A 13,525-nucleotide genomic window follows, 5' to 3' on the forward strand; every position below is an offset into this window, starting at 1 on the left:
ACAGACAAGTCTCAGGGCAGGCAGGACGGATGGGCACTAAACTTATGAACAACAGTCCACCTCACTAGTCACCAGAGGAGTTAAAATTAAAACCTGAGGTACCATTTCCCACTCTTCAGCTGTAAAAAAATGTAAAGACCTGACAATTCCAAGTTTTGGTCAGAATGGAGATCCTAGAAACACATTTGTCTTGCTGGTGGGGGTAAAAATTGGTACAGTACTTTGGGAAAAATTTTGTATTCTCCAATAAGGTGAAAATTGGTGTACTCAACAATCTGGCAATTTTATTTCTAAGTGTATATCAGTGGGAGATTTGTGCACATGTGTACAAGAAGAGATATATTGTGTTTTAACACTATTTTTTTTGTGATAGCATGAAATTGGAAAAATCCTGTTATGTTCATCAACAAGAAAATGAATTTTAAAGTTGTGAAGTACTTAGAAAACATTAGTTTAAGTGAATGAGCCAGAAGTACATACATGCATGTGGGTAAATCTCAAAAACATAATATTATAGTAGGATACAATTTGTATAAGGCTTAACACTTTCCAAAACAACTCCCACATATTTTATGGAAATGCACATTTATAGAAAATATATTTAAGACATGAAAAATGTTCATGAGAATGGTAAACTTTCAGGTGAATGGGTAGAGAGGGAGGTAAAGGCGGTGAAAGGACTAAGAATATTTAGAACAACTGTTGTGAAGCCACTGTTGGCAAAATATTAAGAGACTAAGGGATCTGTAAGAATATATTTGAAGTATTTTGTATGGAAGTTAAAGCCATCATCAGTATACATCGAGTCTCTGTCTATACATACATCTACCCATCTACCCATCCACCCACCATCCACCTATTCATCCGGATCTGTCTGTCCCTATCAATCTATCTATCATCTATCTATGCTACATTTTAGGATATTTAGTGTTCCATAGTAAGGACATTGTATATTTTATAATTGTATTGTAAATTGTATTGTATTGTTTATTGTATATTGTATAATTGTATATTGTAGACTTGTATTAAAAATGATTTCCTGATTTTAAGTTTATATATATGAAGTTTGGTTTTATTTAAATTTTTAGAAATCTTTGTAATTAAATAAACCTATAACCTCATTTACTGCTTCAGTTAGCACTTCTCAAAAGCACCGTGAGAGAACGAAAAGTGGGTGGAGCTTGCTGTCTCTGACTTGCATACAGTCTCTTCCTCACCCAGCCCTTTCATGCCGATCCTTCATGCCTGAAGGTCTCAACAAAGGACTGTGAGCCGAAATGAACCCTCAAATATACGGGCACATCTCGAAGATGTTGCAGTTCAGTTCCAGACCTCCTCCATAAGTTGAGGATCATGATAAAATGAGTCAAATGAATTTTTTGGCTTTCCAGTGCATATAAAAGTTATGTTTACACTATAGTAAGTGTGCAATAGCATTATGTCTTAAAAAAAATGTACCCACCTTAATTTAAAAAAAAAATACTTTATTGCTAAAAATTGCCAGCCATCATCTGAGTTTTCAGCAGGTTGTAATGTAATGTTTTTTTCTGGGGGAGGGTCTTGCCTCAGTGTTGATGGCTGCTGACTGACCAGGCTGGGGGTTAATGAAGGTTGTGTGACAGAGGCAATTTCTTAAAATAACAAGTAAGTTTGCTGCTTTAATCAGTTCTTTCTTTCACGAACAATCTCTCTGTAGCATGTGATGCTCTTCGATAGCATTTTACGCGTGGTACTTCTTTTGGAACTGGAGTCAGTCCTCTCAAACCCTGCCACTGCTTTATCAGCGAAGTTTAAGGGGTATTCTAAATCCTTTGTTTTCATTTCAGCAGTCTTCACAGCATCTTCACCAGAAGTAGGTTCCATCTCAAGAAATCATTTTTTTGCTCATCCAAATGAAGTAATTCCTCGCCCATTCAAGTTTTATCATGAGTCTGCAGCAATTCAGTCTATTCTTCAGGCTCTGCTTCTAATTCTAGTTCTCTTGCTGCTTCTACCACATCTGCAGTTACTTCCTCCACTCAAGTCTTGAATCCCTCAAGGTCATCCATGAGGGTTGAAATTAACTTGTTCCAAACTCCTATTGATGTTGATTTTTGACCTCTTCCCATGAATCACAATTTTTTTTTTAAAGAGAGAGAGAGAAAAAGCACGAGAGTTGGCGGGGGTGGGGGTTGGGGGAAGGGGCAGAGGGAGAGAGAGAATCTTAAGCAGACTCCATGCTCAGTGAGGAGTCTGACATGATGCTTGATCTCATGATCCTAAGATCATGACCTGAGCCAAATCCAAGAGTCAGATGCTTAACCAACTGAGCCACCCAGGTGCTCCAGTCACTTAATGGCATCGAGACTGGTGAATCCTTTCCAGAAAATTTTTCCCATTTACTTTGCCCAGATCCGTCAGAGGAATCACCGTTTTGGCAGCGGTAACCTTCCGAAATATATTTCTTAAACAATAATTTGAAAGTCAAAATTGCTCCTTGATCAATGAGCTCCCGAATGGATGTTGTGTTAGCAGGCATGGAAACAATATTAATCTTCTTGTATGTCCGTCAGAGCCCTTAGGTAACCAGGTGCATTGCCAGTGAGCAGTAAAATTTTTGAAAGGAATCTTTTTTTTTTTCTGAGCAGTTCTCAACAGTGGGCTTAAAAATATGCAGTAAACCATATTTTAAACAAATGTTCCATCGTCCAGGCTTTGTCTTCCCTTTCACGGAACACAGGCAGAGTTGATCTAGCATAATTCTTAAGGGCCCTAGGATTTTTTGGACTGGTAAACGAACTTTGGCTTCAGGTTAAAGTCACAGCTGCATTAATCCTTAACAAGTCAGCCTGGCCTTTGAAGTTTGAAGCCCAGCGTTGACTTCTCCTCTTCAGCTAGGAAAGTCCTAGGTGGCTTCTTCTAACAGAAGGCTGTTTCATTGACATTGAAAATCTGTGGTTTACTGCGGCCGCCTTCTGTAATGGTCTCAGCTGGATCTTCTGGAGAACTTCTTGCTTTACCTTGTACTTTTTTATGTTATGGAAACAGTTTTTTAAGCCTCAGGAACCAACCTCTGCTAGCTTCCAACTTTTCTCTAGTGGTTTCCTCACTTCTCAGCCTTCACAGGCTGAGAAAGACAGTGAGCGCCTCTCTCTGGGTTAGGTTTTGGCTTAAGGGACTGTCGTGGCTGGTTTGATCTTCTATCAACTTTCTCCCTGTCAGCAATAAGGCTGTTTTGCTTTCTCATACCTCTGTTCACTGGAGAAGCACTTTTAATTTCCTTCAAGAACTTTGCTTTCACACTCACATCTTGACTACTTTTGGCACAAGAGGCCTTGCTTTCAGCCTGTCTCAGCGTCTGACATGCTTTCCTCACTCAGCTTCCTCATTTCTAGCTTTGGTTTGAAGAGGGAGATGTGTGACCCTTCCTTTCACCTGAACACTCAGCGGCCATTTTAGAGTTATTGATTGTCCTAATTTAATATTATTGTGTCTTAGGGAATAGGGAGGCCTGAGCAGAGGGAGACAGATGGGGGGATGTGGGGTTGACAGAGCAGTCAACGCACCCAAGATTCATTGTGTCGTCCATCTTGTGTGGGTGTGGTTCATGGTGCCTCCCGACAATTCCAGTAGCAGCATGAGAGGTCAGTGATCACAGAGCGCCGTTACCAAGATAATACTAACAGACGCGTTTGGAATATTGTTAGAATTACCAAACTGTGACCCGGAGATGTGAAGTGAGCAAATCCTGTTTGGAAGATGGCACTCATTGACTTGCTCAATGCACGGCGGCCACAAACCTTCAGTTTCTAAAGAAAAGTGCAGTATCTGCAAAGTGTAAGAAAGTGAAGTGCAGTAAAATGAGGTGTAACTGTAAAACCTGAATGGAGAAAGTGTCTGTGGTTTGAGTTTTAAGATACACATTTATCAGACCAAGAAGAGAACAATGTGATTGCAAACATGCCCATCGGTTGCTTTGACATCTTTTCTTCGTACATTGGATTAGTGTGCACTACGCTAGTTATTAATCACTTTTTTCTTGCTTGGAAGAGAGCTACTCTCTGTAACTTCAGAACCGATGCAATGCAAGAAGCAGCCTCTGCTGTGAGCAGGGACCAGTGATGCACAGCCAAGTCCTTAGTTCTCACCCTTAGAGCTGTGCTGTCACGTCCAGATTTGACTGGGAGGAACTACAAAACCTCATTAAGACAATTATGGCCCTTGAGTCATCCTGGGGCTGATTGTGATTATGTACCAATTTGCAAAGTTGTTTTAGGTGATGGGCGAGTCAAGTGGGCTTGTAGTGAACCCTGCACCATGGCTCACATCCTGTTGCTCTCTTGTAGGAATGTACTTCAAGGTCATTAGCATCAACTCTGGAATCTCACAAAAGAGACCTGAGAATAGGACTGTGCCGCCTTGCAGCAGAAAGATGGAAATTTAGGCAAAAAGTTTGGAACACACCTAGAATACTATCTGTTACTAGCTTTCTAAAGCTCCCAGAGATTCTTTTCTTAGTCACCAGAAAATCCTACTGCAAACACGGCACAAGCTGATACTGGAAGCGTGGTGTTCGGCACCCCCAGGGAGAGGTGTTCACCACATCTATTTCTGGGTACAGCTGGGAGGTTCAGTCCTCTTGGATGAAAGGTGATGCTGATGAGTGGAAGCACAGAGGATGTTTCCTTCTAGAGCACTGATAAAGCACAGTGCCTGGCATGCAATCAATACCCAATAAAAATGTAATTTACTTAATGAATAAATGAATGCAAATCCATTATGAGTCTTCCACCATAGTCTGACTTGGTTCAATGAGTAGCATGTTAGTGGTTTTTATTTCTGAACACACTGTGGCCTGCTTTACCAAGCTTGGCAAGTTCTTTACACTCTTCTACTTTATGTAGGTCAAGGAGATAATTGCTCTTTAATATTTGAAAAGCAAATAGATGTCGTGGATAGTGAAGGACACTCTGGGACTTTGCATGTATAGCCTAGTATCCCATGTCCTCATTTTATTCTTTGACTTGTCCTTTTGGTTCTGACCATGGTTTTGCTCGGTGTCCATCACAAGGCCCCAAAGAACCCGGAAGAACAAACGCAATGATGTCTCTCATGGGCAGGTGCTTTGAAAGATAAAGACATTTTGTAAGTGAGAGGATTTGGCTTTATGATTTGGGTCATATATTTTGTCAGTAGCCATGGGAAATGGAGAATCACCATCATTTGGTTTTGGCTGCCAAGCTCTGCAAGATGGCAGGTGTGAGGAAGATCACGGGCTTCTGCTGGGGCCAGGTGTGGAGGGGGTGGTCAGCTGGACACAGGGACAGAAGAGGACCTGCGAAGGAAAAGAATACAACTAAGGGTCCAAACGGAGGAACTTTGGACTTCAAAGGAGACCATCTTCACCCAACCCCCCAGCCTTTGCATTTTACCTCTGTCTGTTGCATATATTGAAAAAAGTCACTTTAAAAATCTGCATTTCATTTAGAAAGTGTGCTTAATAAACACGTAAAATGCAGAGGACAAAGTAGAAAGCAGGAACACTGTGGAGTTCAACAAATCCAGGGTCAAATCATAACCTTGTCAGGTCCCTGGGTGCGATTGGGACCCCACCCTTCTCTTCCTGCATCCCAGGTCCATCATCTACCGAATGGAGACAACCCCTGCTGCGTGGGCATGAATCACTGTCCCGCACATGGGGAAGGCGCCTGTGGGAGGTCCTGCTCTCCAGCGGCTCCTCTGCTCTTCCTCATGGACCTTAGGAGATTTGAATGGGTGTGAGGCCTAAAGGCGAGGTAAAGGGGGAACTAAGGCTTTTGTGACCTACTGACTACCCAGGGTTGGGCCGACGGCGTCCTGATCAGATGAGCTGTGTGCGTTTCTGTGATGGAAGAGTGGAGGGGTGCACTTTTAAACTCCTACTTAGCTTTCTCAGTTATAGTAAAACGGAAGCCGATGGTGCTGTGTTCTTACTCTCGGTGCTGGACATGTAGGTGCTGTCTCTGCTGTGTGATGTGGATGCCTCACCTGGTCTGCCTGGGCCTGGTCAGGGGCGGGAGGAAGCGGGGACTTCTGGGGGTCCCCCAGGTTCCCGGCACAGTGGGGGTGGTGCTGCATTTGTACGACCACATCACGCACCTGCCTGGTGCCTCTACGCTCTGTAAGGAGCACCTGCGAATTGTAGGAGACATTATAAGGACTGCTGATTATGTGCGGGTGTTGAGAGGGGTCCACCTATCATTGTTTGGAGCAGAGCTTCTCATTTCTTCTTGGGAGACAAGAAAGTGAAAACATGGAGACATCTACTGCACTAATGAAGGAAAAGACAGATAGTGATGACAAAGAGGAAGGAGAGCTCTGTGTGCAAGTGCGTGAGCACGTGTCCGTGCATGCACGTGTGCGATAGCGAACACACTGATGCCTGTGGAGAAGAGAAGGGGGTATAGAAGTAAGAGAAAGCCAATGTGATAAAACTGAAAAGCTTCTGTGGCCTTCTCACCAAACATTTTCTCCCTAAGTTTTTAGAAAAGGGTTTTATTTTTTAATTAATTTTTTTCAAGATACCTGGTTTTTTGAGGTCTCGGTACAGTGATCCAAAAAAGACAGAATGTAGGGAGAGGGTGGTTGGGTTATGGACATTGGGGAGGGTAGGTGCGGTGGTGAGTGCTGTGAAATGTGTAAGCCTGATGATTCACAGGCCTGTACCCCTGGGGCTAATAATACATTATATCTTAATAAAAATAAAAAAAGAACACACACAAAATTTCGGACAGAATGAAGGAGAAATTGCTGCAGAGATCAGATAAGTTTTAAACTTGAGGGCTCTTTGTCACATTCAGGAGAAATCACCAGTAGTTCTCCAGGTTTGGTCAGGTTTGGTTTTCCTTGCGAGTGACCTTTGACGTGGAGGCAGGCGGGCTGGCGGAAAGTCAAAGCATGGATTTTGGTGTCTCGGCTCGGCCTCCCCTTCGCTGAATAACCTTGTGCATGGGATTTAATTCTCTGAGTCTCACTTTTGTCCGCTGTAAAATGTCATCTGTAGAATGACAGTAGATTCTTCCTTAAATGGATGGGAAGCACCTGGACGGTCATAAATGTCCAACTAATACAGTTGTTAGTTGTCTGTGTTATACGTATCACAATGAGTTGTGTCTGTGGATCATGACTTGGCTGTGCTCCACAGTGAGACGGGCTGGAATGCAGATGGTGAGCAGAATTGGGAAAAAGTAGATAACAGAGACTTAGGAAGCTGAAAGGAACCTCATCCTAAAATTTGGAAACTGCTGGTGTAATACACATAAAATGCATGCTTTTCTCTTATTCTGCATGCCTCCTGATCGAAAATCAGTCATTTAAAGATTTGTTTGCTTCGTTCATTTGGTATTTCCACCAATACTTAGCGCTTTCTGTGCTCTGTGCTCAACCCCAGAGGCCTGGGAAAGAGAGGATAGAAATACCAAGATGAGCAAGGCAAAAACCCTGGCATCTGGAGGGGCCCAGATGGACGGGGATGTGCTCACGGAAGCACGTGGTCTTCGTGGGATCCCGGGGTGGCGGGAGAAGAGCTTCAGTGGAGAGACCATGCCCAGGAGGGCTCCTGCCTCTACTGGCGGGGAGACAGACTGCAGGCTTTTAAGTGGTGGAAGGTTGTGGGGGGAAGTGATCAAGGTGGTCGGGCCAACTTCTCTTGCTAACCGGCATTTACTACAAGGTAGGCGCCAGGCCTCCCCTGGAGACTGGGACCGGGGCCTGTCTCCCTGGAGGTCACATTTCAAAGAGCTGGCTTCCCAGGTCTTTGAGAAAAGCGTTCCTGGACTGTGGCTGGGAGCAGATTTACTTCTCTGAGAGGCAGACGAAGAATTTACAATGGCAAGTTCTCTCAAAAAAATGCTCTAAGGAAAAGGAGGTCACGGGGTAGAGTCGGGAGGAAACCTGTCAGAATTTCCCTGGGTGGAGGGGACTGTTTGTGGCAGTGGGAAGGGAGAGGAAGGACACCCATGAGAGGAACCATAAGGCGCAAAGGTCCAGAGGAACCTGAAAGCCACAGGTTCTCTTCGCTTCCTCCTCCACTGCTTCCCAAACATGTGACCTGGGCCAAGTTATTTAAACTACGAAGTTCAACTTGCTAGTGTGTAAAATGAGGATATTGTTGGAAGGATGAGATAGAATCATGCATGCAAATGCTTACCGGCGCACGCTAAGTGATAATGTGAAGGTTTTTTAACATTGTCATGTGTAGATAAAACATGAATGGTTTGGCCTTCTTAGTCTCCAGGCAGGAGCTGGATATCTGCTCTGGGGCCGGTACTGGAGGGTGGGGGTGTGTTTTCCAACAAAAAAAAATCCACTTCTGGGGTGCCACAGGAGAGATTTAAATAGGGTAGTGACAGGGTGACATTTAGAGACTTATAACAGGGGCATCCCTGAAGACATTATATACATGAAGCAGGAAACGGGGTTTTTTTTCTTTTATTTTTGAGAATGAACATATTTTTAAGTACTAAGAAATATGTTTGCATATTATTTCATATCAGTTAGTGAAAGGAAAACCCACACACACTCAGACAATCATGAGAGTAAACTCTGAGAACACATCTGGTAGACTTCCACGCCATCGTAGTTGACTTCCACGCCGTTGTAGTCATGTTTTTTGTTTTCTGGAGTTGACGGTGCTTTGACGTGGTGGGGGCCTTGCCAGCTGTGGAGACCACCCCTCCTGGGGCTCCTGGTTCCTACAGCATCCCACACCCCAGCCCTCTCTGACCTCGCACACCCCAGCCAGTATTTCCTCTGACCCCACGACCCCCAGGACCAGGGTCCAGATGGCTGGAGACCACGCCCCTAGCCCAGAGCCTGCCGACATTATTCAAACTACCCAATCCTAAACGCGCCTACCCTGCCTGGCCCAGCCCTTCCCGGGGAAGGCACGGTAAACAGTCTGGTCTGTGCTTCGTCCTTCACTCCTGCTCCTCACTGACCCGGGTGCTTCCCAAGCACCCCTGTGGGGTCTGGGTGCTTGGTCTGGGAGCTTAGAGTCCTAAAACTTCTTCCAGTATCATTAAGCTGTCCGTGTTGTCCCTCAGTTGCCTGTGTAACCTGAAGCCCAGGAACAGCCATACACACACCGGCTCCTTTTTCTGCTCTCTGTGCTCTTCTTCTCTTTCTTTTCCAGCAGGCGGGGGTCCCTAGGTGCTCGCTCTGTTTGCCTCCGAAGCTCGCTCCACCTCAGATGGGCTCACATTCACTGGGCACATGGCCCAACGTCTCAGTCCATCAGGGAGGCTGTGACACAGAGCTGCGGACATCGACTGTTCCGGTTCTGGGGACTGGAAGTCCAAGAGCAGGGGCCAGCCTGGTCCAGTGAGAGTCCCCAGCTGGTCCCGCTTCTCATGTCCTCACCAGGGGAAGGCGCTAGGGAGCTGCATGGCATCTCTCTTGTAAGGATACTACTAATCCTATCAGGAGGGCTCCATCCTCACCACCAGTCCCCGCCCAAAGGCCCCACCTCCTCATACCATCACCTTTGGGGGTTGGGATTCCAACATCTGGACCCGGGACCCAGTTTCCGCCCTCAGTGGGTCCTGGGCCACACATGGCTGCTGCTTCGGCTCCGGCTCTTCCTGGGCCAGCTCACTTCCCGTGTGCTCGGAGCTCCTGTCCTGCTTCCTGCACAGCCAGGCGGCTCCACTGATGCTGTGAGTGAAAGGAAGGGCCTTGAGATTCTGAACAGAAACCTTAGAGTGAGTGAAAAGCCTTCTTAGACCCAGCATCCATGTGCCCCGATCCTCCGTCCCGGGGTCGGCTGCCCTGGAGGGGCTCTGGTCTGCGCCTTGCCTCACCGGCTCCCTGCGGTGAGTGCCCCAGTGCCTTCCCTGGGGAGCAGATCTGAAGGCTCTGTCCCTGCTCCCAGAGTCTTTAGCCTCCAGAGAGAAGGGTCAGGTCCTGCCCGGTACCTTCTAAGGTCAACTTCCTTTTCCCACCTCAGGATGACTGAGAGTTGGGACACCCATTTGTGTAGACTGCTCCCGTGACAGAAACAAGTCTGAGCAGTATATTGTCACCCACAGAAGCAGCCCGCAATCTGAAGTAACCCAATATTTGGATCCTCAATTGAAAAAAAATTGGTTAAATGGGGGAATCACAAAGAAATGTTGGCATGCATCTTCTAAATATTTTAATTTAAAGCATAAGTATGTACTTTGATTTGCCAGTCTTTTTAAAGACTTTTTTTTTTTTTTTTTTAAGATTGATTTATTTTAGAGAGACAGAGGGAGTGCAGGGGGAGGGGCAAAGGGAGAAGGAGAGAGAATCTTAAACAGACACTGCACTCATCGTGGAGCCCGACCCTGGCCTTGATCCCATGACCCCGAGATCACAGTCTGAGCCAAAACCAAGAGTCAGAAGCTTAACTGACTTCGCCACCCAGTTGCCCCTTGCCAGTCTTTTGATATTGGGTCAGTCTGTTCTTTGAGGATGGGGTACATTTCTGTGTCATCTTTCTTGCACAAACCACAGACATATTTCACTACTAGGATTTAACTTGGTTAATATGGATTGAAAACCTAAAGACACTTGCAAAGGAATCTGCTTTGGGAATCTCTAAAAACAATGTTACTTTTAGTTGTGGAGACTTAGATTCACCGAATACCTCAGATTGTGGCTGACTCACTGCGGTCTCGGCAGAGCCCTCTGCTTCGAGTCTACTGAGCAGTCGTGGCGCCAACGTTACCCTGTGGTGAACTGTGCAGTGTTAACCTTCGATACCAGTGGTCACTCCTGTTGCCTCTGCTGCACACACTCATGCGTGTTGATTAGCCTTAGGTATACGTATATCCTTGTCAGGTATATGATGATAGTTTAGTGTTGTTAATTCTACAAATTTGTAATTCTACAAATCTCACTCGCTTTCTTTTTTCTCTCTACTTTTTTTTGGTCATCTCTTCCTACTGCTGAATATATACCTAGTTTGTTGCTTTTAACTAGATTGTCAATGATCCACAGTATGTGTTTTCCCACATATTTCTTATTTATTCCTCTAGAGATAGACAGCACATCAATTATGCTACATAACAAAACACCTGGAATTTTGTGCCTTACAACAGCTATTTTACTTGCTCATGATTCTGTGGGACAATAGTTAGAGGATTGAGCCATTTTCTGGTCTCATCAAGGGCTCCACATGTGGCCACACTCATCTGTGGCTCACCTGGGGCTGGATGGTTAAGACAGCCTCCCAATCGTGCCAACCATCCATTGTGCTACATGTTCCAGCAGGATTTCCAGGCCCTGATACTACTGTGAGGGCCCGTCCGTGGGTGTCCTGCTGCCAGGAAGAGTCACCATGATTGTGTAATAGAGTCACTAGACTCAAACCTTAGAATTTTGTGTGAAAGGAAACTTAAAAACTACTTATATTTTTAATTGTTGGAAATGGTTCATAATTATGCTAGCACATGATTTTCTGAATTGTCATTAAAACGGTCACCCTTGGTAAAAAGAAATTACTCTCACTTTCTGAACTTCTGCGATGACTACGTATCACCCAAGGCCATATGGAATGATGAATGTATCCATATGAGACTTATTGTGAATGTAACATTAGTGGTTCAAGTAGAAACTATGAAAAATTTGGGCTTCTTCCTCTTTTACTTGGTGGGCCGTTTGTTTATTCACCAAACTCACCCCCTTGGCAAACAGTTATTGAATGCTGTTTTGTACTGGATTATAGGAAAAATGTAGTTGACTGAGACACTTTGTTCTCCTAAGGAAATAATAACCCAGATGGAAGATGTGACATGTTCCTAAAGAATGATAACATGAGGCAGAGCCAGATCAGCACCAGACGGGAGTTTTGGACCAAGTGCTGTGAGACTTGGAGGGAGCAAGCATTTTATTCCAGCTAGGAGAGAAGGAACTATTTATTAAGCAGGTACCACGTGCCCTGAACCTTTCTCTGTGTAATGGGTGGATTCTGTGCACATGTGAAGGTCAGAGGACTTGAAGAGGGGACTTCTCATGGGGGCAGAGTGAATGAAGGCAGTGGTGGAGGTGGAGCACAGCATGCCCATGAACTGGGAAGTAGCAGGCACATCCATGGATTAACAGGATGGGAAGCTGGGGAGGGGTTGAGAACAGACCCCAGAGGCCTTAGGTACCAGTGCGTCATTTGGATATTACTTTGCAGGAAGTCGGAAAATACAGCTTTTTAAGCAAGAAAATGATGTGACAAAATTCTGTGTTAAGAGAATAAACTGAATGAATCCAGAGTTTGTTTATAGCTCCCTCCTGAGGTGGGAGAGACGGAAAGTGAGTGAAGAAGGTGCTGGAAAAACACAAAAGTGGGAAGATCTCCTAGTGGGGGAGGTGGTGCCATTTAATGTAGTCCCTGGCCTGGGATGACCCTGCTTGGTTTTCCTCTCCATTTTTCTTCATTAGTGGGGTCATCTTGCTTGTTTATGCATTTAGTTGTTTAAAGTTTGCCTCCACCTCCACTTGAATAGAATCTCGGGGATCTGTCTATATCATTTGTCCTCAGGACCAAGAATGTACCACACACACAATAGGCAATCCTTGATTACATTTAGAGTTAATCACGGTTCTTGGATAATGGAGAGGTTAGAAACACTTGATTCCTAGTTTGACTTGATTTTCTCTAGTAAGATTGGGTTTGGGGATGACATGGAAAAATATCTAATTTCTGTATGGAGTTGTGCCATTTTTGAGTACTCACACGTTTTGTTTATGCCTCTCAACAGTCACAAAAGCCAGTCTGAAAGGCAGACATTCTTTCACTCAACATTTATTGAGCACTTACTCTCTGCCTGTGTTGTACTATGTGTTGTGCAACGGAAGGTCTCAAAGTATGATGGAGAAAATCAATATATGCAGAGAATCATAATATGATATGTCTATGTTAGTTAGGGTTCTCCAGAGAAACAGAACCAATAAGATGTACATATATATATAGAAGGAGATTTATTACATGGAATTGACTCACATGATTACAAAGGCTGAGATATCCCAAGATCTGCTGTCAGCAAACTGGAGACCCAAGAGCTGATGATGTGGTTATAGTCTGAGTTCAATGGGCTTGAGACTCAGAATTAGCTGATGTTTCAGTTTGAGTCTGAAGGCAGGAAAAAACCAGTGTCTCAGTTTGAAGGCATGCAGGCAGGAGGCATTTTCTCTTCCTCCAGAAAGAGTCCATCTTTTTGTTCTTTTCAGAACTTCAACTGATTGGATGAGGCCCACCCACATGGAAGGCAATTTGATTTAAATGTGCATCTTTTCCAGAAATAGCCCCACAGACACACCCAGAATCATGTTTGACCAAGTGTCTTTGTACCTCATGGCTCAGTCTAGGTGACACATAAAGTTAGCTGTCACAATGTCCATTGTTGTTGTAGAGATATAAACCAGGTTCCATTCCAACATCCTCCTTGGGCAATTAGAGAAGTTTTGTAAAGGAGGCAAAAGAGAAATAGTTGACAGATACCACTATCATCTCTATTTTTTAAAGGAGGAAAGATAGGTTCAGGGAGATTAA

This window comes from Mustela lutreola, chromosome 11 (genome assembly GCF_030435805.1).
Source record: "Mustela lutreola isolate mMusLut2 chromosome 11, mMusLut2.pri, whole genome shotgun sequence".
In the NCBI taxonomy this organism is placed as follows: Eukaryota; Metazoa; Chordata; class Mammalia; order Carnivora; family Mustelidae; genus Mustela; species Mustela lutreola.